The sequence below is a fragment of the Canis lupus genome, chromosome 34 (assembly GCF_003254725.2).
Source record: "Canis lupus dingo isolate Sandy chromosome 34, ASM325472v2, whole genome shotgun sequence".
Taxonomy (NCBI): Eukaryota; Metazoa; Chordata; class Mammalia; order Carnivora; family Canidae; genus Canis; species Canis lupus.
Genome location: NC_064276.1, coordinates 17,542,842 through 17,568,200, shown reverse-complemented (window position 1 = coordinate 17,568,200; position 25,359 = coordinate 17,542,842). Strand labels below are relative to the sequence as shown.

Genomic DNA, 25,359 nt, shown 5'->3' with positions numbered 1-25,359 from the left:
CTCGTTGGGCTGGTTTCTTTATGGGGTAGGGGGTGGAGAGGGGGGCGGGCAGGGTGCTGGCCTAGGGTGGGCAGCCAGCATTCCCTCAGGCTGTGGAAGGCCCGAGGGCGGCCTGCTGTCCAGCTTGGCTCTGGAGTGGTCCTGACAGAAGGACCCTGATGTCTAGAGAGGGCTGTGAAGCCAGCCAGCCTGGACCACAGCCTCATCCAGGCCCTGGATACGCCAGGGCTGGTGGGGAAAGGGTGGATGTGGGGTTTACTCATCCAGTGGGGGAAATGAGGTGCAGGGAGTGGGGGAGGCAATGTTCCAGGGTTACCCACTTCTTATGGTGGGGTCCAGATCAGAAGCCTGCACTCCAAGCTCTCAGCAAGTAGCCTCCCTCCCCCTTAGCACGAGCACGCTCCATTTGCAGGCCTTCAGTGACTTTGAGGGATCAGGGATGATGGCCTGACCTATTCCACCCTGGCCTTTGGGAGCACTCCCAGGCTCTAGCCACCCTGGGGGGCCCTCCAGGCCTCACTGACCCAGACACGGAGTCCTGCTCCCCCTTTAGGAAAAGGCAGCATGTGACAGAGGCAGTGGCTCTTCTCCCTCTATGTTCTCCAGCCTTTGGAAAGGGTGACTTCTTGGCTCCCCTCTGGATTGAGAAATCCAGTCCAAGCTCCCCGGCTTCTGAGAGGCCCCTTCATATGAAAGGGGGATGAAGGGCAGGGTCACCAGCACCAGAGCCTGCCCCACTCCCGGCTCCATTTCTCCTCCAAAGGCAAAGGTGACCCAGCCTCAGGAGCCCAAGGGCTCCCAGAGACCTCACACACCCTCTCCAGACACAACCTGCAATCTGCTTAAAGGAGATCCACAGCGCATCACATTTGTACCCACTTGACTGCTCTCACTCCCCTCTGCCACAGGAAGCTGGCCAGGAGGGCTCCATCCTGTCACTGGAGAGTGCAGACCAACTGCCCTCTGATGGCCACCTCAGGGGAAGGCCATCCAGGAGTTAAAAGCGGGAGCCTTGGAACGAGCCACATCTCTGCCTGGGTCCGTCTGCTATGACTACCAGCTGTGTGACCCAGGGCAAGGCACCTGGCCTCTCTGAGCCTAGTTTTCTCATCTGTAACATATGGGTGGTATTACTTCCTACCTCGCAGGGTTATTGTGAGGATTAACTGAGACAAAGCAACCCAGCACCCCACGCGGCACCTGGCACGGGGTGGGCAGCTATCTATAAATGGCAGTCATTATTACCACTCCTGCAAATACAGCTATGACAACCAGTCCAGCCCAGGGCAGAAGAAAGGGGTGGGAAGCAGGAATAAGTCCAGCTGGAGCCTCTCTCCCACGGCCCTTCCTCCTGCCTTGCTTTCCCTGTGCCCCCACCCCCCCTCCATCTAGCCTGCACATTTCCATCAGTTCCTAAAACACAAATGTTGTCATGCCACTTCCTGGCTGTAAACCCTTTCTGACTCCCTACTGCTGTCAGGATAAAGCCCAAGTTCCCTGACGCAGTTTTACAAGGCTCCCGCTTGTCTCTCAAGGCTTCTCACCCTCTCGTAACCTAAGCTCCAGGCCCGTGGTTCCTCAGACACACACATCCGTGCTCACCTTCAAGCTGCCGCACAGTCCTGACCCCAGCCACTCACTTCTTAGCTTAGAAGTTGCTTCCTCCCAACACTCCCACTCCTGCGGCTGAGGATGCAAAGAGAAGAGCATAAGGGGAGATTTCACCTGAGAGGCCCAAACGGTAGGGTTGTCTGAGATCATCTAGTCTGACTTTGCCTTTGGCAGAGGAGAAACCCGGAATCCCAAGGGAGGGGGCTTCCTCCGGGTAGGCCATCCCCCCTCTGCCCCTCTCCACACGAGGGCAAACAGGTGACCCTTCCAATCAGCAACTCCTCCTGTGACACCGAGGGCCCCTGTGCTAATTCATTTGCATTTAATCATTTAATCACTTCTCCTGGGGAGAATGAATAAACAGAAAAGACTTGGGACCCAAAGGAATGAATTCCAAGCCTTGGGAGGGACCAGGAGGGATTACTGTATTTGGGGCCAAGAGCTATTTTATAGCACCCCTGGAGCATCCCATCCCGGTAGGGGCCCCATCTCCTTTCACCTTTTCATATGATTCTGGTCTGCCTCACCTGCAAGTGAACAGGGCCTGTGACCAGGTGAGTACCGGTCAAGGCCACCATGGCAGCGTGGAAAGCACACAGGCTCTAGAGTCAGAAGACCTGAGTTCAAGTCCTACCTGCCGGCTGGGCCAATGGGCAAATCACTTAACCCTTGCATCTCAGTCTCCTCAACTATAAAGTGGGGTAATAATAGCACTCCCCAGGCTGTCATGAGGCTCATGTGGGGTGATAGATGTGAAAGTGCCTCCTGAACAGTTTGACGTTCACCATGCTTTCTTAATGAGATGGACAAGCCCAGGAAGGTTCTGATCAGGGACCAGGCTGTAATGCCCACGGTTATTGCTAACTCACCCTCTGCTCCCGTTCACATTCTGTGCCTAATCTGTTAGGGACTGAAAGGTGTTGCGCTTATAAATATTTGTTCCTTATGGCCAGACTTTCCTGGGTTTTATCAGCCTGGTTGATAAGATAATCCTGTCCTGTGGGGCGAGCTCTGGCACCTGGTGTTCTGCATTGCAGGTGACCTCTCAGACCTAACTTTTTAATACCTAGCAAGTCAATACATCGGTTCTCAAATTACAGGCTGGAAGGGGAGGGGCTGTCAAAGGGGGGCCTCTGAAATTAATTCTCTTTGTTTCTGAATCTGATGTCTAGAGTGGACCAGAGACTCCAAGTTAACACCTTTCGTGCCAGATGGTGACTGGGTCTCCACTAGCTCCAGTAAGCTCAGAACCAACACGGTTTTGAAAAGACTTGAAGTGAGCACTCTTCTCCTTTAATTAAGCACGAAATCTCCATATCTGTTTCAGCCTTTGAAAAGTGAAACCCAGGAAGGCAGCTTCCTCGGGCAGAAAGGAGAGGTGTGCAGAATTAATATTCCATCTCGATTTTTTCCTGTGTAATTTAATAAGTTGACTAAGCTTATCGGGGGACCCGCGCTGCATTCAGCCGCTGGGCGAGCCAGACTCCTGCCGCCTCACCTTCCCAGTCAACAAAGCTCACATTAGAGCGGTTGACCGGTCAGGCGAGGTGAGGCGGGGTTAAGGTAAAGAGCTGGGACCGTGCTCACCTTGCTCAGTCACATGTCACCACTTGGCAACACGTCCCTCCTCCCTGGAGCATGCTGGCTGGATCCTCACAGAGTCCTGGGGGCAGCCTGAGTCACACCTGCCCTCCAGGGCTCTGAGCCTTGGGTCCCAGATGGGCCCACTGCCTTCCCTCTCCCCCAGCCTCAGGTGGGAGGGACCTGAGCAAGGTATGGACGGGCTAGGTATTAAAAAACAAACAGGGGGACGCCTGGGTGGCTCAGTGGTTGAACCTCAGGGCTTGATCCTGGGGTCCTGGGATCAGAGTCCCACATCGGGCTCCCTGCATGGAGCCTGCTTCTCCCTCTGCCTATGTCTCTGCTTCTCTCTCTCTCTCTCTCTCTCTCTCTGTCTCTCATGAATAAACAAATAATCTTAACAAAACAGGGATCCCGGGGTGGCGCAGCGGTTTGGCGCCTGCCTTTGGCCCAGGGCGCGATCCTGGAGACCCGGGATCGAATCCCACATCGGGCTCCCGGTGCATGGAGCCTGCTTCTCCCTCTGCCTATGTCTCTGCCTCTCTCTCTCTCTCTCTCTCTCTGTGACTATCATAAATAAATAAAAATTAAAAAAAAAATCTTAACAAAACAAAATGGGAAAAGAACCATTCAGGGACTGCCCCAGACCTCCAGTGGGCCCTTCCCCCCTCCATCCCTCTTCCCTCCCACTGCCTTTCTCTCCCTCTTCTGCTGGCCTGGAGGGCACCCCAGAAGCTGCTTCCCTCTGGAGCTTGTCTCTCCCTCAAGGAATCTGACTCACAAAAGCAAAATTCTCACAGAAAACTCCAGAATCCCTAGAAAGAAATCCTTGGAACCCAGTGTGGGAAACATTACTCTGGGTGTTCATCTCTTTTTGAACATCTACTGAGCTTCTGCTTACCTCCACAAAGAGGTACGTGGGAGGGGGGTAAGGTACCAATATAGAAATTCCCCCCATAATAATAGAACACTAGAGCAGAAGAGATTTCAGGGATTAACCAATCCAGCCCCTCTTTTTTTACAGAAGGATAGTCTGAGGTTCAAGGAGGAAAACTAGTCTGTCTGATGAGTTTCTAATAACTAAGGCAGGGCCCGTGGCTTTAGGCCGGGGACTCCCTAGCACGGGGGTCTATCACATTCCAGCGATTAAAAGCAGGGGCTCTGGACCCCGGTGGACCTGAGTTCAAATTTTGGCTCTACTGCACGACTCGGTAAGTATTCAAAGTTTCTTTTTACCTCTGTTTCATCATTTGTAGGATGGGGATAACAGGAACCACTTTGCAGGGTCGATAAATGAGACGATGTATGATGTTAGCGCCGGCCATGGATTACATTGCACAGAAGCTCCCCGAAGGCAAGGACTTGGTTTCCCTCACTGCTGTAACGTGGGAGCCGCACCGCACCGTGCCCTGCCCAGAGCGGCAGCCTGCAGACGATGGACTGGATGGATGCAGCACGCGGTTTTTACATAATTGCCCAGAGTACCTTCAACTTCAACCCCCTTTTCTTTTCTTATCCAGGACGCCTCTCACTGCTTCCTCCTTGTGTCCACGTGCATGGGGGGGGGGGGGGAACACCCCGCCCTGCACACCTGCACGTCCCCAGGCCGCTTCGCTGCTGTCTCTCAAGTGTCTCTCATCACCTGCAGGGGGAGAAGGGGAACCGTGAGGCTGAATCCAACCCTTGCTTTCCTACCCCCTCCTCCATTCAGTGATCACATTGCTCCCCCTTTATATACCTGAAATCCCAGCCCATTCTCTAACGTACTTTGTACGGCCTCACTACCCAGGGGTTGGTTTAAAAAAAAAAAATTGCCACTATGTCTTTCCAAGGAGGGCTGTCCACTTATTTTTGTTTAGTCTGATTCAAAACCGACTGATGCAATCCCCTTCTGCTCCGGCAAATAGGGACCCTCACCAAAGAAGGAAACAGCCAGAGTGAGAAGGGGGCGGGTCAGAAGCTTTCTGGAGATTTCTGTGGCTCCCACAGACAGCTGGACAACTCTTCTACGTTCAGGCCTCAGAGTTTCAGGAAAACACCAAGACTCAGAGACGCGCCTTCATTTGAGTCATTTGGGTGGAGCTGGTGTTTTCATCTGTGCTATCTTCCCGTTTCCCTCTGCTTCCGAGCTGGGGGCCGTGAGCTGAGTGGGAATGCCCACTTTCTTCTGTCACTGGGGTCTGGGACACTGAGGCAAAACACAGAAGAGAAGCCTACAGTTCTTCCTAAATCCGGTTCTGTCCTTTTCTCCCACCTCTACATTTAGGGATTTAATTCATTTTGAATTAGTGATCATCTGGAGTAAGAAAGTATAGGAAATGGATAGACTAGATTGTAATAAATATCTCAACCATGCAAATTAACATAGGCCCACAAGCCTGGACCTGAAAGAAGCAGACCCCCCAGGCAAGTAAGAATGTGCCTAATAATAGCAAATAATCATAATGACAAATAAGGCGTCTGGTCTGCCAGAGCCTGGATTGGTGTGACAGAAAGATACGTTGTAAAGTGAAATACTCAATCCGGGCAAACTGTAGGGGTTTGTTTGTTTGTGTGCTCCCTCAGTGTATATGACCAAAGAACAGATTCCACTTACTTTCATCTTCTATTTAATGACTTAACTGAACAAGGGTCTCAGTTTACTAAATTAATGGAAATGCTGGCTCTGTGCAGATAAGTAGTTTCCATCCTTTTGAGGTTGGCCTCCCCGTTTGTCTGAGCTCAGATCTTACTGGGCATAGTGCCTGATGCCAGTAAGGGCTCACCACCTCCCCGCTACCCTGTCCCCCCAGCCAAGCAGAGAGGCCAGGCAGGGTGGTCCACCTAGTGGGGCTCCAGTGAGCTGAGGCTCAAGGTGGCAGGAACATCTCTCACCACAATTATGGGCCCTTTGAGAAGAAGAGATGTATCTACCCATTTGAGAATGTGCCATGCACGTCAAGTTCAGCAAACTGACCAAGAGGTCTATTATGGACTAAGTTTGGGGTGTCTGGGTGGCTCAGCCAGTTAAGTGTCTGCCTTCGGCTCAGATCATGATCCCAGGGTCCTGGAATTGAGGCCTGTGTCAGGATACCTGCTCAGCAGGGAGTCTGCTTCTGCCTCCCCCACTTCCCCCTCCCTACCCCACCCCAACTTGTGCTCTCTCTCAAATAAATAAATAAAATCCCTTATGGACTAAATTCTGTGCCCCTCCCCCCATTCATAGATTGAAATCTAATCTCCAGTGTGGTGGTATCAGGAGATGGGGCCCTTGGAAGGTGACTGGGTCATGAGGATGGAGCATTCATGAATGAGATTAGTGCCCTTAGAAAAGGGGCCCAGCGAGAGCTCTCTCGCCCCCTTCTGCCGCATGAGGCCACAGGAAGAAGATAGCCATCTAGGAGCTAGAAAACAGGACCTCACCAGACACTGAATCAGCTGGTGCTTTGATTTAGAATTTTCCAGCCTCCAGAATGGTGAGAAATAACTATTGCTTAAGCCACCCAGTTTATGGTGTTTTTGTTATAGCAGCTCAAACAGACTAAGACAGAGTCTTGGTGCATTATTGGAGCCAAGAAAGACTGAGGTGGGCATGAGGGCACAGTGTATATAGCAAGGAGTGGCAGAGATAGGGAAGTCCTCCCCTAGCCTGGGCCTTAACCCCAAGAAGCTTGCCTCTGCCTGGGCCACAGGAGCCACATAAAAACCCTGCCTACTTCAGTTCAGTGTCCACAGTTCTGTTCTGCCCTAGACATTGGCTCCCACGTGGTCTCCAGCTCTCTCCCAGTTTAGCCTTCCAGGCTCATCTTACCTGGACTTACCAGCCTGATTCCATTTCTGCTTCATGACTGTCTTAGAAATCCCATAACCTCAGCCAACAACAATTACTCCCTAAGCACCAAAATCCGCTTCAGTCCCTACATCCAACTCAGGTGTCCAGGACACCACAGCATTTCAGACTCCTAATGGGGGTTGGGGAGGTGGCCTGTGGGGAAGAAAGGGTGGGAGTTAGAACATAAAAAGAGTGGGTCACAATGGGTTAGGAGAACAGTTTGGGTGAATATTAGGAAGAGAGTTAAAAATATACTCCTGTGGTGTATGGCATGAGTGGGCTGAGTTCTTTAAAGGGCTGCTGGCAGCGAGATTGAAACATTAAATTGATTTCCAACACCCTTTGGCATAAGCAGGGAGCCCCTGCTGTGAACCCCAATGATGTGGCCTCAGCCTGATTCTCTTGGCTTTTAGGTGTGACCTCCAAGGAATGACAGAAGAGAATGGCTTTTGAGCTGAGAAAAATGTATTCAAAGTCCATGCAGCATTGCTAAAGTGTGCACTCTCTCTTTCCTTTTTTTTTTTTTTTTCTAGCTCTGTCTTTGCTCCAAGAAGGTCTTTTTTTTTTTTTTTTTTTTTTTTTTTTTTTTCTTTTTTAACTTCTGGAGGTCTTAATGCTTACAGCCATCACCTGGCTTTTTCTGGTTTGGGAATTTTGTCTGTCTCCTCACAAAGGGCCTTGCTTCCACTTCATAACATCCTCCATTTCAACTCTCAGTACTGTCAGCAGGGGTTATACATGTAGGAAACAATCAGATCTACGAACCAAGCTATCAATATTTGCCTTCCTGCCTCCTCATGGGTCACAGGCTCTGACGCAGAAGTGATGCTATATGAGTCTTTACCTGGTTACCCCACTCACCTCCCCAGAAAGTGCACAGTGCTGGTCACTCATGTTGACCCAAATAGAAAACATCCCTTTGACGTCACTCCAGCTTTGCCTCATTTTTCTCTGTAGACCCAATCTTGGGAAAATCTCCTACTCGGCTTAAAAAATAATAATAATAATAATAATGATAACCTGAATGGGAACCCACATAACATATTTGTCAGAATTTCAGATGATACAAAATAGAACCACTAAATAGGGTAAAAGAGTAAGGTTCCAAGTCAACCATGATAGGTTGGACCAAAGAACTGAATTCAAAAGATGACACTTACCAGTGGTCAATGTAAAGTCCCACTCTTGGGTTCAAAAAAACAACATAGATGTATAATTTCAGAATTTGGAAGACAGAACTAACAGAGCTACAAGTTGATTGCATGCTCAATAGGTGTCAAGGGCACAATGTGACTCTCAAAAAACCTAAAGCCACTTTAGGCTGCATCATGGAAATATAAAGCACAGGTGATGACCCTGTTCTACTAGGCTCTGCTGGACCACATCTGATGTGTACTGTTTCCTTTTGATACGACTCCAGGATGGACACTGACAAACTCTCATGCATCAGAGGATTAGAAACAGGAAAATAAAGAATCTGGAAATTATAACAAACCAGGATCATGAAAGAACTAAGGAATTTTAACCCCAAAGAGGAAAAAGATTGAAGGGGATATGAAAGCTGTTTTCAAGTGCTTTAAAGCCTAACCCATACACAAGAAATAAAGCTTCCCTGCCCTTAACTCTAGAGGACAAAAGTAGGTCCATGAGAATAAGTTCCAGGGAGCTAAATTTCAGCCCAGCTGAGGAAGAACTTTCTCTCAACTGTGACGATTGTCCAAAGCTAGAATGGTCTCTGCCAGATGAATCAATGATTCCCCATTACTGGAGATACTACGGCAAAAAGCTGGAGGATTGTGGATGAGGGATGCTGCAGAGAGTTGTACTCACCAGAGTAGAAGATCAGATCTTTTCAATTCACAGCTATTCTGATTCTGGGGATTGCTGTTATAACTTATTATACTATCGCCTACAGGAAAATACCTAATTCCCTTGCTTAATGCAATAAAGCTGATGAATTTCAGAAATGTTTCCCAGCTCTTTTCAGACTCAGTTTTAAAATTTCAGATAAAAACTGCAGACTCTGGAGACAACTGCCTATGGGTTCAAACATGGCTCTGTTACTTATTAGCTGTGCGACCTTAGGCATGTCACTTAACTTCTCTGGGCCTCAGTTTCCTCATCAGTGAAATAGGGATACCTGCCTCCTAGGGACATTATGAGGAGTGAATAAAGTTGTATTTTAAAAGCACTCAGAACACTGCCAGCATATAGTAGTTACTATGTGTGTGTGTGTTATTTTTTTAAAAAAGTAATGCAAAATGTCTGAAAACAAAGAAGAGGAATGGACTCAAATTTAACAAATGGTTCAAGGATGTCCTCCTCCTTTACGGACTCATCACTAGCAGCTCTGGCTGTAAAATAGCCAAGAGCCCAGAGGTGGCAAAAAAAAAAAAAAAAAATCACAGTCTCGCTAAGCTGAGGGGGGGCGGGGGGAGGAAAAGCTTCCTGCCATTGGCTTATGGTAACCTCTGAAAAGGCCTGTGTGTTTAACGAGGCCAGCTTATCCCTACCTCCCCCACCCCTCTCTCCCTTGGAGTTGCTAGGAGGCCAGGGCTGTGCTGCATTGTAATAAAGCAGTGCCTGGGGACGGCGGGGGCCAGAGCGCGTTAGATATACAGGGTCTGTCCGCGGGAGCTTAATATCCTCTTACTGGAATAACTATTGTCCCAGCTTCTCGACAAATACCAACCATCATTAATAAAAGGACTAATAAAACCATTTATTGCGCTCAGGCAACGGCCTTGCTTTTTCTAGCTCCGGGGCCTTGGCAGAGGCAGCTGTTGAGGATGAGGGCTGGAAAAGCGAGACTCCCACTGCAGCCAGGGGATCAGCCCCTGCCCCCCAGCCCCGACCCAGCCCTGACCCAGCACCCTTCCCACGGGGTGGGCAGCCAGAGCGGGGAGAGATCGGAGCGGGAAGATCACGCCTCCTGGAGGCCTCAGACTCCTTGGGTCCTCTGATGGCAAATATGGGGTGGTGATGCTTAAAAAACAAAACAAAAAACAAAACAAAACAAAAAAAAACTTACTACGACATTCTTTCAAGAAGCTTAAAAGCACATCATCTTGCAAAATTATTAACCCCATTTTATTGGGAGGAAAACGAAGGCACAGAGGGAGTTAGGGGCTCACGCGGCCATATGATCTGCGGCTAAACTTGCCAGAACTGAGGCCAGAATCCAATAGCCCTGACTCCCAATCTAGGACCAGTCTGAAATTTCAAAAGGGTGGGGCTATATTTATGTGTGTCCGGCCTCCTAAGGGGGATCTGTGAATGCTGTGAGCATCATCACTGCTTCTCTAAATTATTATTGTTGTTATTATAATAAGTAGTGGTAGAGTTGAGTGGGTGGTGGATACCAGATAATTACCAAGACCCCAAAATTAAAGTGTTGAGTCTTGACTTTTCCACAACTGCTCAAAGATGAAAATGAAAGCTGGCCTCCAGGGATCCCTGGGAAGAGCCCTAATCTTGAGATAGAGTGAGTCCAGGAGGGGAAGGCAATGGAGAAAGGCCAGGCCCAAAGGCCTACGAAGCCAGCCTTGGAAACCCTGGGATTATTGACCGTGGATGGCATAGCTGCACAGGAGGCTGGGAAGGCACAGTCAAACCAACCTGGGTTCAAATCCTGACTCTGCCACTCTTTTGCTGTGTGACCATGGGAGGATTATCCAACCTCTCTGAACTTCTGATACCTCATCCTTAAAATGGGGATAATCATCCCTACCCTGTAGAGATGTAAGTAAGGGTTAGAGGATAGACCGCAGAACTAAAAGGGAGGGGGGAGGTTCTTTCCCTCTCTGAGCCTAGAGAGCTTGGCTAGTGTGGAGGACCACTAATCATGAGCCCACAGGACTCTCCTGACGTTGGGCTGACAGTAGGAGGCAGTATCTTTTTCTCAGGACTACCTAGGTTCAGTGGAGAATAACTCTGGCTTCAGCTTCCCCCTGTTTGAGACAGGGCCACAAAATCTCTGCCCTTAGCCCCTCCCTGGCCCTGAGGGTTGTCAGATGGATGGAGGAGATACCATCCTGGGAGGAGAGGTGGGAGTTAATAACAGCACCCTGGATCTCTATTATTATTGTCATTATTCGGGCTCTGTCCAGTAAGCAGCGGGGACCCGGGTGATTCATTGTCTGCACGCTGCAGCCCTGGTCTGCCTGTTGGGACTTGCCTGCTTGCCAGGATGCCTCCACCTAAGAGGCCTCCACTTCTTTCCCAGCTCCTGCTGGCAGCTCAAGGTCCTCCATCTCAGGATGGAAAGGGAGCGTGGGGGTGACCTTCGGTAATAAAGGACAAAGCCCAGAGGTGCAAGGACTCCTGCGTCACTGGCTGCAGCCCTGCTTGACATCAGCAGTCACAAAAATGAGCCTGAGGTGTGAAGGGGTGGTAGGAACAGGGGCCCCCAAAAGTTGCAAGGTTCAAACCAACCACTCCTCGAGAGATCACCTGATTCCTCTGCAGCAGCCCCCGGGGTGGCAGAGACAGGGAGAGAAGGGATCAAGAGAGAGAGCCTGGGCCTGACCCTGTGACAGCCCTCCTGGATGGGGTGGGGACGTGATATGAATGGGGGTAAGTCCCTGCCCACCTCCAGGGGACCTGCTCTGAATGGCAGAGGTCTGGCCTAAGGAGCTGCCTAGAAGCTAGTGGTCATCAGAGGAGGGTTCTTAAAAGCTGTAACCCATATACCTGGGTCTTAAAGTCTCAACAACTGCTGGGCTTGGGAAAGGGAACTGGGGTGCTTCTGACAGCCACGAAGCACCCCCCACCTTGCAAGCACTCTATAAATGTGAACTGAACATCTGTGACTCGCCCGCACACACCCCTGCAGTTTCGTGGTGAGGACACAGCTAATCATAGCCTGTGTTTGGGGGAGAAAGAGGGATTTTGCCACAAGCTCCATGACAGACTGCCTCCCTCCCTCACCAGAATGTTAAAGAAGGTATGACTGGCCAGGAGTTGGACAAGGAGCAGTTTCTGTCTCCCTAAGGATTGGCACTGCCTGAGGGAAGAGCACACCCCCAGGAAGCCATGAAGGTCAGGATTGGTTCCCTGGTTTCTGATCTGAGATCACACCAGGAAGACCAGAACTGGAATCCCTAAGATCTATTGGTGATGTTTGCTTTGGTTTTTGTTTTTGTTTTAAATTTGAAAGGCACCCAGTTATAGGCCATCTAGTTATATCTCTCACTCTTTTTTTTTTTTTTTTAAGATTTTATTTATTTGAGGGACACCTGAGTGGCTCAGTGGTTTAGAGTCTGTCTTCAGCTCAGGTTGTGATCCCGGGGTCCTGGGATCAAGTCCCACATCATGCTCCCCTAGGAGCCTACTTCTCCCTTTGCCTATTCTCTACCTCTCTCTGTGTGTCTCATGAATAAATAAAAATCTTAAAAACACATTTTTTCTTTATGTGAGAGAGTGCATGCGCATGTGCATACACACACACACATCTCCCCAGCATGCATGCATCAGCAGAGGGTGGAGCAGAGGGGGAGGGAGAAAGAATCTCAAGCAGACTCCCTATTGGAACCCGACTCAGAACTCAGTCCCTTGACCCTAAGATCATGACCTGAGCAGAAACCAAAAGTTGGATATTCAAACGACTGAGCGCCTAGGTGCCCCTTGTTATATATCTCATTTTTTATGTGAGCAAACTGAAGTCTCAAAAGGCTGAAATGACTTGTCCAAAGTATTTGGGGTCTTAGACACAGAGCTGTAGCCCTGACTCCAGAGCCTGTATTCTATGGACCCTCCTAGGTCCATTTTGAGTTCCTGAAAAACAACAACAGCTACCATTCATTGAGCATCTAATATATGCCAGTTACTAGATTAGGTGGTTTGTGTACATTACAACAAACTAGGAACACAGATGAGGGGTTCGAACATCAGAGAAATGGTTCACTTGGATCAACTGCATATTTTCTTCCAGGTCTGACGCACAGTGATCCTGTGGCACATGTTTTCAAATTATAGCCATTCGGGCTGCACTGCTTTATCAAATGACTGAGTAATTTTCAAATACCAGCTCTCCACTGGGTCCTGGGAATCCAGGGAGATCACTGGACAGGGTCTCTGACAGTGGGCTAGAATCAATAGTTTACTAAAGTTGTAGACAAGGGGTCAGGAACACAGACAAAAGTTATCCCAGAAAGGTGGAGGAGGCTTCTGGGTACATTTAGGCAGGGTTTTGAAGGGTGAGTAGGAGTTTGCCAGGTGGGGGTATGGATGAAAGAGATGACACCCATGCAGAGAAAATAGCATGTGGAAGAGCTGTAAAGTGCTATGTATGTTTGGAAAAAAACAAATAGTAAGGGTTAGAGGAGACAGAAAGTGGAAGGGTGGAGGGGAGGATGGGAAATGATACTAAAGAGGTGAGTTGAGGCCAGCCTGAGGAAGGTCTTAATGCCAGGCTAAGGAGGGCACCACTCAAGAGTTTTAGCTTTGAAGGTCTGCATTGGAAAGACCTTGAGATTCTCATTCCTAGCTTATGTATATATATATATTCTCTGCTTTGGCCTGCCTCTCTCAACTCTCCACGCTGGCCTGGGCACCTGTGAGTGTGTTTGTCCACCTGGAGTGCTAATTAGGTGCTCCGGGGAGTCTGACACCAACCTCCTGTTCTTTCTTCACTTCTGCACAACAGCATTCTCAGTACCCCTCTGGTGTTCCTTCAGTTACTGGATGTTAGTGGAGTCTTTACCCCTTGGCGTTTGGCTTGGTCAGGCTTGGTCAGATGGCCCATGCAGTGGGGCATGTGTGGAATCCCCAGCTGGGCCATGGCACCCCCAAACCTCCTTTCCTGTCTCTCTTCCGGTCCCAGCTCTTGGCCTACCTCAAACCAAGCTCTGCCCCCATCAAAACTACTCACCCCCAACTCCCACCCCAGGGTGTTGTCAACCTTCAATCTTCCTTTCAGAGCAACATGCCTTCCCTGCTTGGCTTTTTAGAGCACCCCTACCCTGGGTGCCTGGATACCATACCAGGCTTAGTTCTTTCAAAGTCAAGAGAAGACCCTCACCCTGATGTACATTTTCACTTTAAACTCAGATAATCATCCCAAATGATGACTGAGGATTCATTGTGGAGCCTGACAGGATTGAACCCTTGCTGTGTGACCTTTGACCAATCATTTCACTTCTCTGAGCTCATGTTTCCTCATCTGTAAAATGGGAACACCAGCCCTCACTGCACAGGGATTAAAAGCAGTAACACGTGAGATGCCAATCAAGGAAGGGCTCAGTTCAGCTGAGAGACCCAAGCAGGTAGGGACACATTCTTTTGCTTCCTTTAAGAACCGGTACCTTTAGCTTCTAGGACCTAGAAGAAAAAAAATAAATAAACAAAAGGGTTCAATCAGAGCTTCGAGCTGTTGCAAATGACTCAGTAGTGAAATGGGTTGGAGCCCACCCTTTGAAAGGCTCCCCAGGCCTGGGCCAACCAGAAGGAAGATGTGTCCTTCCTGTTCCAAAGGGAATGAAGAACTCCAGCCAGAGCCGTCCTCCAAAGCCAGGCAGACAGGTGGCTCTCGGGCTGACCTTTGCCAGGCCCGGTAAGCAGCATAGTTTCATTGTTCCACCCCGGCTGCAGAGCTGGTTGGTGGAGTTGGCTTAGAGAAGGATATTTTGTATTTGGCTTTTGGAATGACTAATGAATGAGCTGTCTCCACTGCAGGAGAATTATGCCACTTAAGCAAAACCCAGCCCGGCTGGTCGGCTCAGAGATAGCTAATAGGAAATGCCTGTCAGAACACTGACGCTTCAAAGCCAAATATATTCTCACTGTGTTCTCTGTTTGCTAAGTTTACTTTATGCAAAATATAACTCCGCTGAAAATATGTAGATGGCAGAAAGCTTGCTCCTTCGCTCTGGGAGAAATGGTGACGACAAAGGGGAGAGCGGCTCCCAGTTAACCCTACTGGTCCTGTCAGGCTGAGGAACAGCCAGGCTCTTGGCTTGGCCAAAGAGCACAGCCCTCTACTGGATGGAAAGTCTGAGCCACTAATGGGCTCATAACAACCACAGTCCTCAAAATAGAGGCAAGTGTCCTCCCACCAGGCTTCCAGACCAGGGGAACAGAGGGAGTGTGGGCCACGTGAGCACAAACTGCCATTTTGCCAGGTCGCAAGGGCCAACAGGGACCCATGGGGTACCCTTACCTGCCAGTGCCCACTGCCCAGAGGTGAGGTGCAGAGTCCCCCAACCGAGAAGCAGCTGAGAAAAATCAGCAAACTCCAGAACCCCAAACTGGGTGGCAGCACCTTGGTAACGGAGTTGATACTAAGCAACGGATCTGTGGGAAGAGCACCGGCTGGGGAGTCAAGGTATTTCTGCCTCTTCTCCCTGCGTGACCCTGCACGACAGAGTTCCTCTCTTCTGGCCTTGGCTTCACCATCCATACATGGAGAGATGGGACCAGCTTAGCAATTCCTAGGGTGACATTTTCCTCACACTGTTAAATGCAATAGAACAGAGGCAGGAGGGTGTTAACAGGACCCGCTTCTCAATTCCCTGAGCCTCTCCCTCTCTCAAGGATTGCCATGGGTTGCCATGAGGAGTTGGGTATGAAGACAGGATCATCTTTACAGATAGAGATACCTAAGATTTCTCAGTACCTACAGTGGGAAAGATTCTTCGAGGCCATGATCAGGGACATTAGTGTATGGAGGTGCCTCGCTGAGGAGGAACAAAGAGATAGGGACTCCCACAGCCTCTGACCTGGAAACACCCCACTGCTATAGGGCCACAGCCACCAAGCCACTTGGTGGCAGGTCAGCCCCTCTTCCCAAACATGCCCGCCAGGTAAGGGGTCTGCTCCGCCTTGGGGAAGGTATTTGTGTTTACTACTTTGGGATCAAATAGAGCTGCCCCTAGGGAACCTTGGGCTTCCCAGAAGCACCTGGAGGAGAGGGGCCATGGAACACCCGCAGTATGCCAGGCAGAGTGCGGGTGCAGAGACGAATCAGACGCAGCTTTGCTCTCCCAGAGCCCTCTTTCATTGCAAGACTGGCCCCTTCAGAGGGAGACAAAGAATGCCATAGGGTTCATCCCAGGACCCCGACTTTAAGCACATCATAGGCTCAGCGCGAGCAAGCTGCTGAGAGTCTCTGAGCCTGGGTCCTCATCTGTAAAATGGGGTTAATGATGACCTACCTTAGATGATCAGAGGCAATATAAATGCCTACCATACCACCTGCCGCATTTGAATCACTCGATAAAACAGAGTTATTGGGACCCCTGGGTGGCGCAGCAGTTTAGCACCTGCCTTTAGCCCAGGGCTCGATCCTGGAGACCCGGGATTGAATCCCACGTCAGGCTCCCGGTGCATGGGGCCTGCTTTTCCCTCTGCCTGTGTCTCTGCCTCTCTCTCTCTCTGTGTGTGTGTGACTATCATAAATAAATAAAAATTAAAAAAAAAACAGGGTTATTATTTTTATTGCCAGGGCTTAGAGGAGAGCTTCTCAACTCAATGCGTTCCCGGTGAGCAGAAACTCATCCATCCCTGTGGCCCTGGGAGCCAAGCCGGAGGTGTCTGTGCCTCCCAGCTAGCTCTTCCTAGGCTTTTAGCTGTTCCTCCATTTACCCCAGTTTGCCACGCCAACAGTATCCTTTGCTTTGTGTGCAGAGGACCCTGGAGAGCCCTGCCTAATGACCTTAGCACAGGTTTCAGAGCATATGAGGCCTTTGGTGAGGTGGGGGGAAGGGAGGGGTCTGCTGTGGTGGAAGCTCATAGAACAGCAAAAACCAGGTGCAGAAGATACAGTAGGCATAGCTGGCAGTGGGGTCAGGGAGCAGGAGGCAGCTGGGAGGTCCTAGTGCTCCACACAGTGTCTTGCACGTGGCCCCAAAGCATAAATTATTAGCTGAGTGATTCTTCTCTAAGTGGAACAGAGTCCAAGTTGAAAGATGTTGAGAAAAAAAAAGCTGGATGATGTCCCATCGGGTGGGGCAAGAGAAGCGACTGGACGAGGGTCACCAGGCAGGCCCCAAGCTGGCTTGTGGTGACATATGCTGAGGCTTGGGGCATCCCTCCTTCAGGGCCAGAGGTGGGGGAGGCAGCATTCAGCAGGGCAGTAGGGAGCCTAAGAAGCATAAGCCAAGAGAGCCCTGAGCCAGGCTCTGCCGAGAACAGGGACTGGCCCCAGAATGTGGGCTCCCAGGGCCACAGGGAAGGGTTGTCACTGGTGGAGAGAAGCAGAGCAGCTATGTGATGCCCAGGAAGCCAAGCAGAAGAGTTTGGACTCACTCAAACCTCCTTAGAAAGCCATGAGGTGTAGGAGCAGCTTCTCCTAGCCCATCCAGCTCACGGGGAGATGGCAGGTAGGGAGAATCACACAGGGACCTCCGCACACAGGCAAGGGCACAAGGCCTGGGGTGTGGAGGGAGCTAGGCCAAAGGAACTGACTTGCCTGCCAGGTTGGCCAGCAGTGCTAAGCACAGTAACCGGAGGGGCAAGCGAATGCAGCTCAGTCGGGTTGAGCTGGAAGGTTGGTCTACTAGGCAGGTGGGGTAGACAACTGGAGTCCAAGGGCTAAAGGGCAAGGGCAACCTGGTTTTGGGCAGCTGGGCCTCAGCTAGAAGTGGGGTGAGGTGAGGAGAGGAAAGCACAGTCAGCCAGCTTTTGCAAGAGTAGTAAAGAGCAGGGGCTTTGGACTCCGACAGCCTGGTTTGCATCCCTGCTCCCTCACTGCGGGGACATACAACAGGGGAGGCAGCACTTAACGTCTCTCAGTTTCCTTGCAAGCACTTCATAGGGCTGAAGATTAAATAAAGTCCTTTGTGGGGCTTCAGGCACATACAGATGCTCACAAAATTGTACCTGTTCTAATTATGACTGTTAGCTCCTGAGATTGCCAGCTTCCTAGGAAATGGGGAGGGATTCAGAGGTTTGATGGTGGCAGAAGCTCAACCCCTGGGGAGGACAGGCAGTGAAAAGAGGATCACAAAGGTTCCAACCTCAGGGACACCTGGTTGGCTCAGGGGTTGAGCGTCTGCCTTTGGCTCGGGTCTGATCCTGGGGTCCTGGGATCAAGTCCCGCATCAGGCTCCCCAGAGGGAGCCTGCCTCTCCCTCTGTATCTCTCATGAATAAATAAAATCCTTAAAACAAAAAACACAAAGGTTCCAACCTCAGATAAGCCCCTGCTCAGAGCCCCGACCACCACTGCCTACCTGTGAATCCCTTAGCAAGTGATGCAATCTCTTCAAGCCTGTTTCCTCAGGTGTAACATGGAGATGCTAATATCTGTCTTTTGAGGGTTTTATGACAATTAAAGGAGATAATGTATGTGAAGTGCCCAACCCAGTAGGTGCTTAATAAGTGGCTACTCTATGGGCAGCCCAGTGGCTCAGCGGTTTAGTGCTGCCTTTGGCCCAGGGCTTGATCCTGGAGACCCGGGATCGAATCCCACATCGAGCTCCCTGCATGGAGCCTGCTTCTCCTTCTGCCTGTGTCTCTGCCTCTCTCTCTCGCTCTCTCTCTCTCTGTTTTTCATGAATAAATAAAATCTTAAAAAAAAAGGTGGCTACTCTATTATAGACAAGGCTGATAGTTGAGGGAGGTAAGAAAGGATGGGATCCAGGGGCATATTAGGGTCTGGTACTCACCCCCTGGGCCCCAGATCTTGGATTTATCACAGCAGAAAAACTTTTTCCCTGCAAACTCAGAAGCACCCAGAGCTATGGGAGCTCCGTGGGAATGGATGCTAACACGTTCACATACTCCAATAGGATTCCACCTGCCTGGACAGTATTGACTCAGGAACCAGGTAAGCCACGTCTGATGGTGGAGGACAGCAGTGGCTCTGGCTGGGAAGGACCCAAAAACAGAGAAGAAGAGAAGGGCTGGTGGAGGAAAGAGGTATTTTTTATTGACTCAGAAAGTAAATAAGTACTTATTGCTCACTTTCTATGGACTAAGTTCCATAGACGCTGTAGCGAACAAAACAGCCGTGGTCTCTCTACCCACAAAACTGAGCCCAGTTGGAGAGCGATGAAAGGAGCTCAAGGAAGACCTTTCAGTGGCTACATGCTGGCTGGGATGGAGCAGGGAGGAAATGAGGTGTGGGGCCTGTGCACAGTGCTTGCCATGATCTGTAGGAGGGGATCAGAGTCGGGGTGGTGGCCAAGGATCCAGGCTATGCTGTGGTGGAAAGGACATGGGCGTGCGTCAGACAGACAGACGCCGCTCTACCGCTTAGCAGCTAATGTACTCTGGACAAATGAGCATTCTGGGCCTTCGGTTCCCTTCTCTGTAAGATGAGAATAATAGTACCTGCCTCGCAGGGTTTGCGGTGACCATTAAATTAGGTGACACACCTAGAAATCCTGGCTCTCGGTAAGTGTTCAATAGTTGGGGCTGTTAATAAGAACAGGAACAACACGGTGAACCTAGGAGATACTTTGCAGGAATAAATAAGGAGACTTGGGAAAGAGTACAGCTAACACCTGGACAACTGCGATGTGATTGGGTATCTTCTGGGGTCAGAACTGGAATTCCCTGCTGGGAAAGAAGGCTTGGACAAGGGTGGGATGGGGTGTCTGGTCCCAGCGACAGAGAACGCTGAAGTCGCCTCAAATCAGGATATACAGTGCAGGTCAGGAAAAATGCAGTTGAGCTCAGTCTCTGGGTTAGATGTTACCACCTTCATTTTCTCCTGGCGTCCCTCAGACAGCAGCTGGAAAGGATCCCCTCTAGGACCCCAGAGCCAGGGCCAGCATTGGTCCAGGTGGTCCCGGGGCCAGGTGAGACTCTGGGAGAAAGATCCTGGACCCAGAGTGGGAACAGAGCACGACGGCTGCTCAGGGAACATCTTTCCTTTCATACACTGAACAAAATCCTCAGTAAACACGTTACCTTCTTTTTGCTTTTAAGTGGCAGGCCCTTTGTAAGAAAGGGGCTTACAGGACTGGAGGGGGGTGGATGGGAACAAAGGAAACACTCCCACCAACTCTCTCTTGCCAGGAATGAGCTGAAAATCTTGGAGACGTCTTTGAGCCAAAATTCTCAGGAAGACCCAGACGACTGCCCGTCAGGTGAGAAAATGTACGCAAAATATAACGCGCGAAGTCCTGAACCAGAAAATCAGCCAGCAAGCCTGCATTCAGCTATGTCTTAATGAGGCAAACTCCAAAGAAGTTTTTGCTTTAATCTGGCATTTGAAACGAAACGCTGCTAAGAAGCCCCCACCTCACCCACCCCACCCTTATGGGTTGCCATGACTACCCAAGTTCTTAGAACATGAAAGAACTACCTCAGCACTTCCCTCTAAAACAAAAGAAAATTATTCCGGGTTCCTGGGCAGAGAACTCCAAGGAATGGGACCTGTTACTGCAGAGCAGATTCTTTGGAGTTGCTGGCCAGGAACTAGGAGCCCCTGGGGAGGGGGCCTTCAGGAGAGCTGGGGGAGGAAACTAAGGATGACGGGGCCCCCAGTGCTCACCCCAGCTTGCAGAGCTATACTCGGCCGTCAGTGCTGGCTCCCTCCCCTCAGCTGGGCCTCATTTGCCCCTGCAATGAAGCACATTAAAAGAAAACACATCCTCTCTCCAGATGGGAAAGGCAGGAGTTTGGATGGGAGCAGGTCTCAGCTCGGGAGACCCCAGGGCGGCAGCAAAGGGGATCTTCTCTTGCTCTCTACACTGCTTTGCTCCCAGAACAGGTGAAGTGAGGCCAACCCTGTGGCGTCCTGACCCTGCAAAGCCCCCTTAAAAGCTTAAGGTCCTACTAACAAGGGCCAAACGAAACCATCCCCTGAATCCAGAAAGCAAAGCCCACGAGGCGATAGCTGGACAGCCAGACTGCTCCCTTCCCTGCCCCAGCTTCAAGTGAAAAACCAGGGCATTGCCCTGACACTCCCTCTTTCTCAACCACCACATCTGATTCTGCATCACGTTTTGGGTCTACTTCCTAAAAGTTTCTCAAAATCCATCCACTTCTTTTTCTCTCCACTGCCACTGTGTTGGTTCAGGCTCACGGTCTCTGGTCCGAAGTGAGGCCTCCAGACCATCTGCTCACCAGGGGCAGAGTGGCCATTTTATTTTTTTTTTATTTTTTTTTTTTTAATTTTTTTTTTGTTTTTTTTTTATTTATGATAGTCACAGAGAGAGAGAGAGAGAGAGAGAGGCAGAGACATAGGCCGAGGGAGAAGCAGGCTCCATGCACCGGGAGCCCGATGTGGGATTCGATCCCGGGTCTCCAGGATCGCGCCCTGGGCCAAAGGCAGGCGCCAAACCTCTGCGCCACCCAGGGATCCCCAGAGTGGCCATTTTAAACCCCAAATCTAATCACATCACCTCCTGCCTAAATTCTTTAGCGAGCCCCTTGCCTTTGGGTTAAATTTCCAAATGTGAAGTAAGTCAGTCAGAGAAGGACAAACATTATATGTTCTCATTCATTTGGGGAATATAAATAATAGTGAAAGGGAAAATAAGGGAAGGGAGAAGAAATGTGTGGGAAATATCAGAAAGGGAGACAGAACATAAAGACTGCTAACTCTGGGAAACGAACTAGGGGTAGTAGAAGGGGAGGAGGGCGGGGGGTGGGAGTGAATGGGTGACGGGCACTGGGTGTTATTCTGTATGTTAGTAAATTGAACACCAATAAAAAAATAAATTAAAAAAAAAAAAAAAAAAAAAAAAAAAAAAAAAAAATAAATTTCCAAATGTTCAGAAGGGCCCCTTCCACCACGCCCTAGCTTTCAAGAACACATTTCCCCACCAGGCAGCCTCTCCCCCACCTCTGGGACTTCACAAACGCTTCCCTACTTGGGGATGCCTGCCCTAGGCCAGCATGCTGAAGGTCCTCGGCTTGCCTCTCAGATGCACTCCCGTCCTGCTCAGGGCCCCACACTGCCTTGTAGGATTGCATCCACAAACCCCAGTGCTCTCTGGCTTCTGCTTGAGTTTTGCCAATAGAGAGCACCAGCGGAGATTCAAGGAGAGGAAAGAGTGAGGACAGGGTATTTAATCCTTCTCTGTAAGGTGAGGTTGTATCAGGCTGGCTGGTCCAAGATAGGAGGTCCCTCCTGTCAAGGTGGCCTGTACTACACTTTCCTCCCAGAGTACAAAATCCCCCACCCCTCCCCACTTCCTCTGGCCTAAAGGTGGTGATAGCTCTGCGGCTACTGGCCCTAGGTGTCTGTGGGGTCTGTGGTGTTCTTCTGTCCCCTCCCTACACCTTTGCAAATAACCCCTTTGTACACAAACCTTTCTCAAATTATCCGAACTTGAGTATATCATCATTCCCTGTTGGGATCCTAATATATTTTGGTCTCTGCTAAATCATAACCTTCCCTTGGGACTAAGCATAGTTGACACCTCCTCCAGGAAGGCTTCCCTTTTCTCCCCAGTCTGGGTCAGACTTGGGTTCCCAGAGCCTTTATGTGTTCCTTTGTCACCACTCTTTCCACACTTTATTGCAAAAGTCAGTCCTTTGTCCTAAATCTGAGTCTCTGGAGGGTGGGGACCATGTGTTGTTGCTCATTCCTGCACCCCAGCAGCTGGCACAAAACAAGAGCCCAGAAAATATTTGCTGAATGAAAAAGAAGAAGCTCTGAGTGAGACCCTGCCAAAGATCCGTAAGAAACAGAGCAGTCCTTTGCCGGAGCTGGTATCCCACCCCCCCAACCCCACCCCACCCCAGAGTCAGATCACAGACCAAAGGGCCCAAAGAAAGGCTGTTATTTACAAAACACCCACCTCTAGGGCCTGGAACCCATGCCAAGGAATATGGAGAAAGAGTGAGAAGGATGTGTTGGTTCCTATTGCTTCCTTGGGGGTGGGGGGAGTAGCCAGCCTCCCTCAGCCCCAGGGAGACAATAGAAGTGTCCATCCTTGAGCTGGGAACCCTTTGACCCTAGTGTCAACCCCTGGAAAACTCACATCAATTTCTGAGATAAGGGGCGCCTAGAGTGGCTCAGTTGGCTGAGCATCTGCCTTTGGCCCAGGTCATGATCTCAGGGTCCTGGGATCCAGCCCAGCGTGGGCTCCCTGCTTGGTGAGGAGTCTGCTTCTCTCTCTCCCTCTCCCTCTGTGCTCTCTCTCTCTCTCTCTCTCTCAAACAAATAAAATCTTAAAAAAAAAAAGTACTGAAATAAATTATTAAAAGTCCAGGGGCTATTCTGAAGGACCCAGCACCACTCTCCCAAAACACAATCAAGTGCTCATCCCTTCATTCACACCACAGAGTTTATTAGTGGTCTGCTCTTTGCAAAACACCTCCCTTTGATTTACTCTACTGAGCTTCTACCCGAAAGAGAAAAGTCATTTTTTTCCTCCAGTCTGAGTCCCTGCTGAGCCCTGTAAGAGGCCTCACAGGGCCAGAGGATGGGCTTTCAGGTAGAAAGGCCCTGAGCACAGGAACAAATCAAGGGAGAGATGGGCAGACCTAGTGGGTAGAGGGCTCTAGAATCCTGGCTATCCCCCCGCCCCCCGTTTTCCAGATAGGTGACCTTGGGCAACTTACCTCATGGCTCTGTGACTTAGTTTCCTCCTGTGCACAATGGTGGTCATCATAGGAACAAAGCTATTCACAGAGCTATTGTGAAAATTAGATAAAACACTCTCTAGGAGGCTGCCTTGTGCAGGGAGGCCCATTCCCAGCACACCCGATGTTCCCTTCTTATGGCAAATATTTTATAGCAAATGAGACCACCTTCACTCTCCTGAAATGAAAGTGAGAGATAATATAACCCACCTACACAGATAATTTTTAAAAGAATCAATATACTGCTATAACTATAGGATACAGAACTAAAGGAAAGTAATTTAGAATAAAATTATATGCATTTTATTTTATTTTATTTTAAAGATTTTATTTATTTATTCATGGGAGACAGAGAGAGAGGCAGAGACACAGGCAGAGGGAGAAGCAGGCTCCATACAGGGACCCCGATGCGGGACTCCATCCCAGGACTCCAAGATCATGCCCTGGGCCGAAGGCAGGCGCTAAGCCACTGAGCCACCCAGGGATCCCCTAAAATTATATGCATTTTAATCTGTAAATGTTTGAGTATAACTACACTAGAAGATATAAGACGATTATACCCATTTATAATGAATAAATTTGAATTTAAGAGAAGTAAAAAATATTGACTAGAACATTATGGGTACTTCTTGATATTTGATGTTCTGAAACAAGTCTAAATAGTACTATATATTCATACAGATATGTATGAATGCAGATGAACAGAGGTGTGTTATTTTGGCAACTCAAATACCATGAGCATTTGGCTGTTGCTATTGTGCTTTCCTGAAATGGTGAACAACTCCTAGTAAACATAAAACACAGTATTCTCTTGATTTATATGATGCTAGCATTTATGAAAAATGCAGTGTATATTAAAATTACAAAAAGTACTTTGTTGTTTACATACAAAATGGAATTACATTCTAGGCTCAGGCCAATGTAAAGAGAGTTTCTATCTATATGAATGTCCAGTGGAGCATTCAAATGTCATGTGAAGTGCAGGACAAATCTTCATTATACAAAACTGGCCAACCTAAGGCAAGAAGTCAGGTTCCCTCTACCCTCCCCAAGTTAGTACACCGTTAACATAAACAGACCATGCGTTTCTAAAATGCCTCTAGGGGGCAGCACTGACTCCACTGGGCCTCACTGGGCCAGAGTTTATGGGGTGATCCAACTGATAAGGAACAAAGAATGATAGGCCATACAACCTCCAGGAACACAAACCAGACAGACAGCATTAGGTAAGTCTATGAGCACATCGCACGCTGGCTCCAGTGTTTTGTTGTGTCCTGCTACATTTGTGTTTTGTTGGGGTTTTAGGCTAAGGCCATTCCACAGTGCATAGGGGCAAGGTCTGTCTGGGGCATAAAGAAGAAATCAGCACCAAAATAGGCAGAGTTACATCACCTGGCCTTGCAGGTAGAGAAAAAGTCTCAGCAAACGGCTAGACACTTGTATTTTCCTCCCTCTTGACAACTATTGGGACCTCTTTGAAAATTGTATCATCAGCACTCTGTAAATATCCCCTGGTTTGCTCACCTATGGCTCCATCGTGAATCAACACCACAGAGTATTTCACAGTGTTGTGACATTATGCCTCTCGACTGAAAGTATCTTAAGAAAGAAAAAAAAGAACCTACAGTGTCTTTTGTGGTTGGATATAACCACACTTTGTATCTGTGGTTGGATATAAACCACACTTCTAGCAGTCAAGGTAGTTAGGGGAGCTGCTGTGTGTCCACTCCAGTCCTTCCTGCATGCAGCCTTGGTGATCAAGAAAACCTTACTTGAATCCAAAGTCCCATTTCCCACAAAAGGAATGACACAATCGTGTCAATCCTCCCAGGAAGAGGCAGCTCCTCAGACGGGAATCGAAATTCAGAGGGT

The 25,359-nt window shown here is 49.4% G+C and overlaps 2 long non-coding RNA genes across 6 annotated transcripts in view; one reads left to right on the top strand and one right to left on the bottom strand.

Moving 5' to 3' along the window:
* Positions 1–25,359, bottom strand: part of LOC112662738 (uncharacterized) — a 49,335-nt gene that overhangs the window by 13,043 nt on the left and 10,933 nt on the right. The window contains exons 2-5 of one of the 5 annotated variants that reach the window (XR_004811835.2): positions 6,993–7,156; positions 5,110–5,380; positions 4,429–4,834; positions 1,603–1,686 (exon numbers count right to left, since the gene is read on the bottom strand). This is a non-coding gene — a long non-coding RNA (uncharacterized LOC112662738). Of the gene's footprint in view, positions 1–1,602; positions 1,687–4,428; positions 5,381–6,982; positions 7,157–25,359 lie in introns of all 5 variants that reach the window. The other 4 variants (XR_007408094.1, XR_007408093.1, XR_007408092.1 and 1 more) reach the window with 4 other exon arrangements.
* On the top strand, positions 3,205–5,023 carry LOC112662737 (uncharacterized). Its single transcript, XR_003138785.3, has 3 exons — positions 3,205–3,384; positions 3,993–4,105; positions 4,449–5,023. It is a non-coding gene; the product is annotated as an uncharacterized LOC112662737 (long non-coding RNA).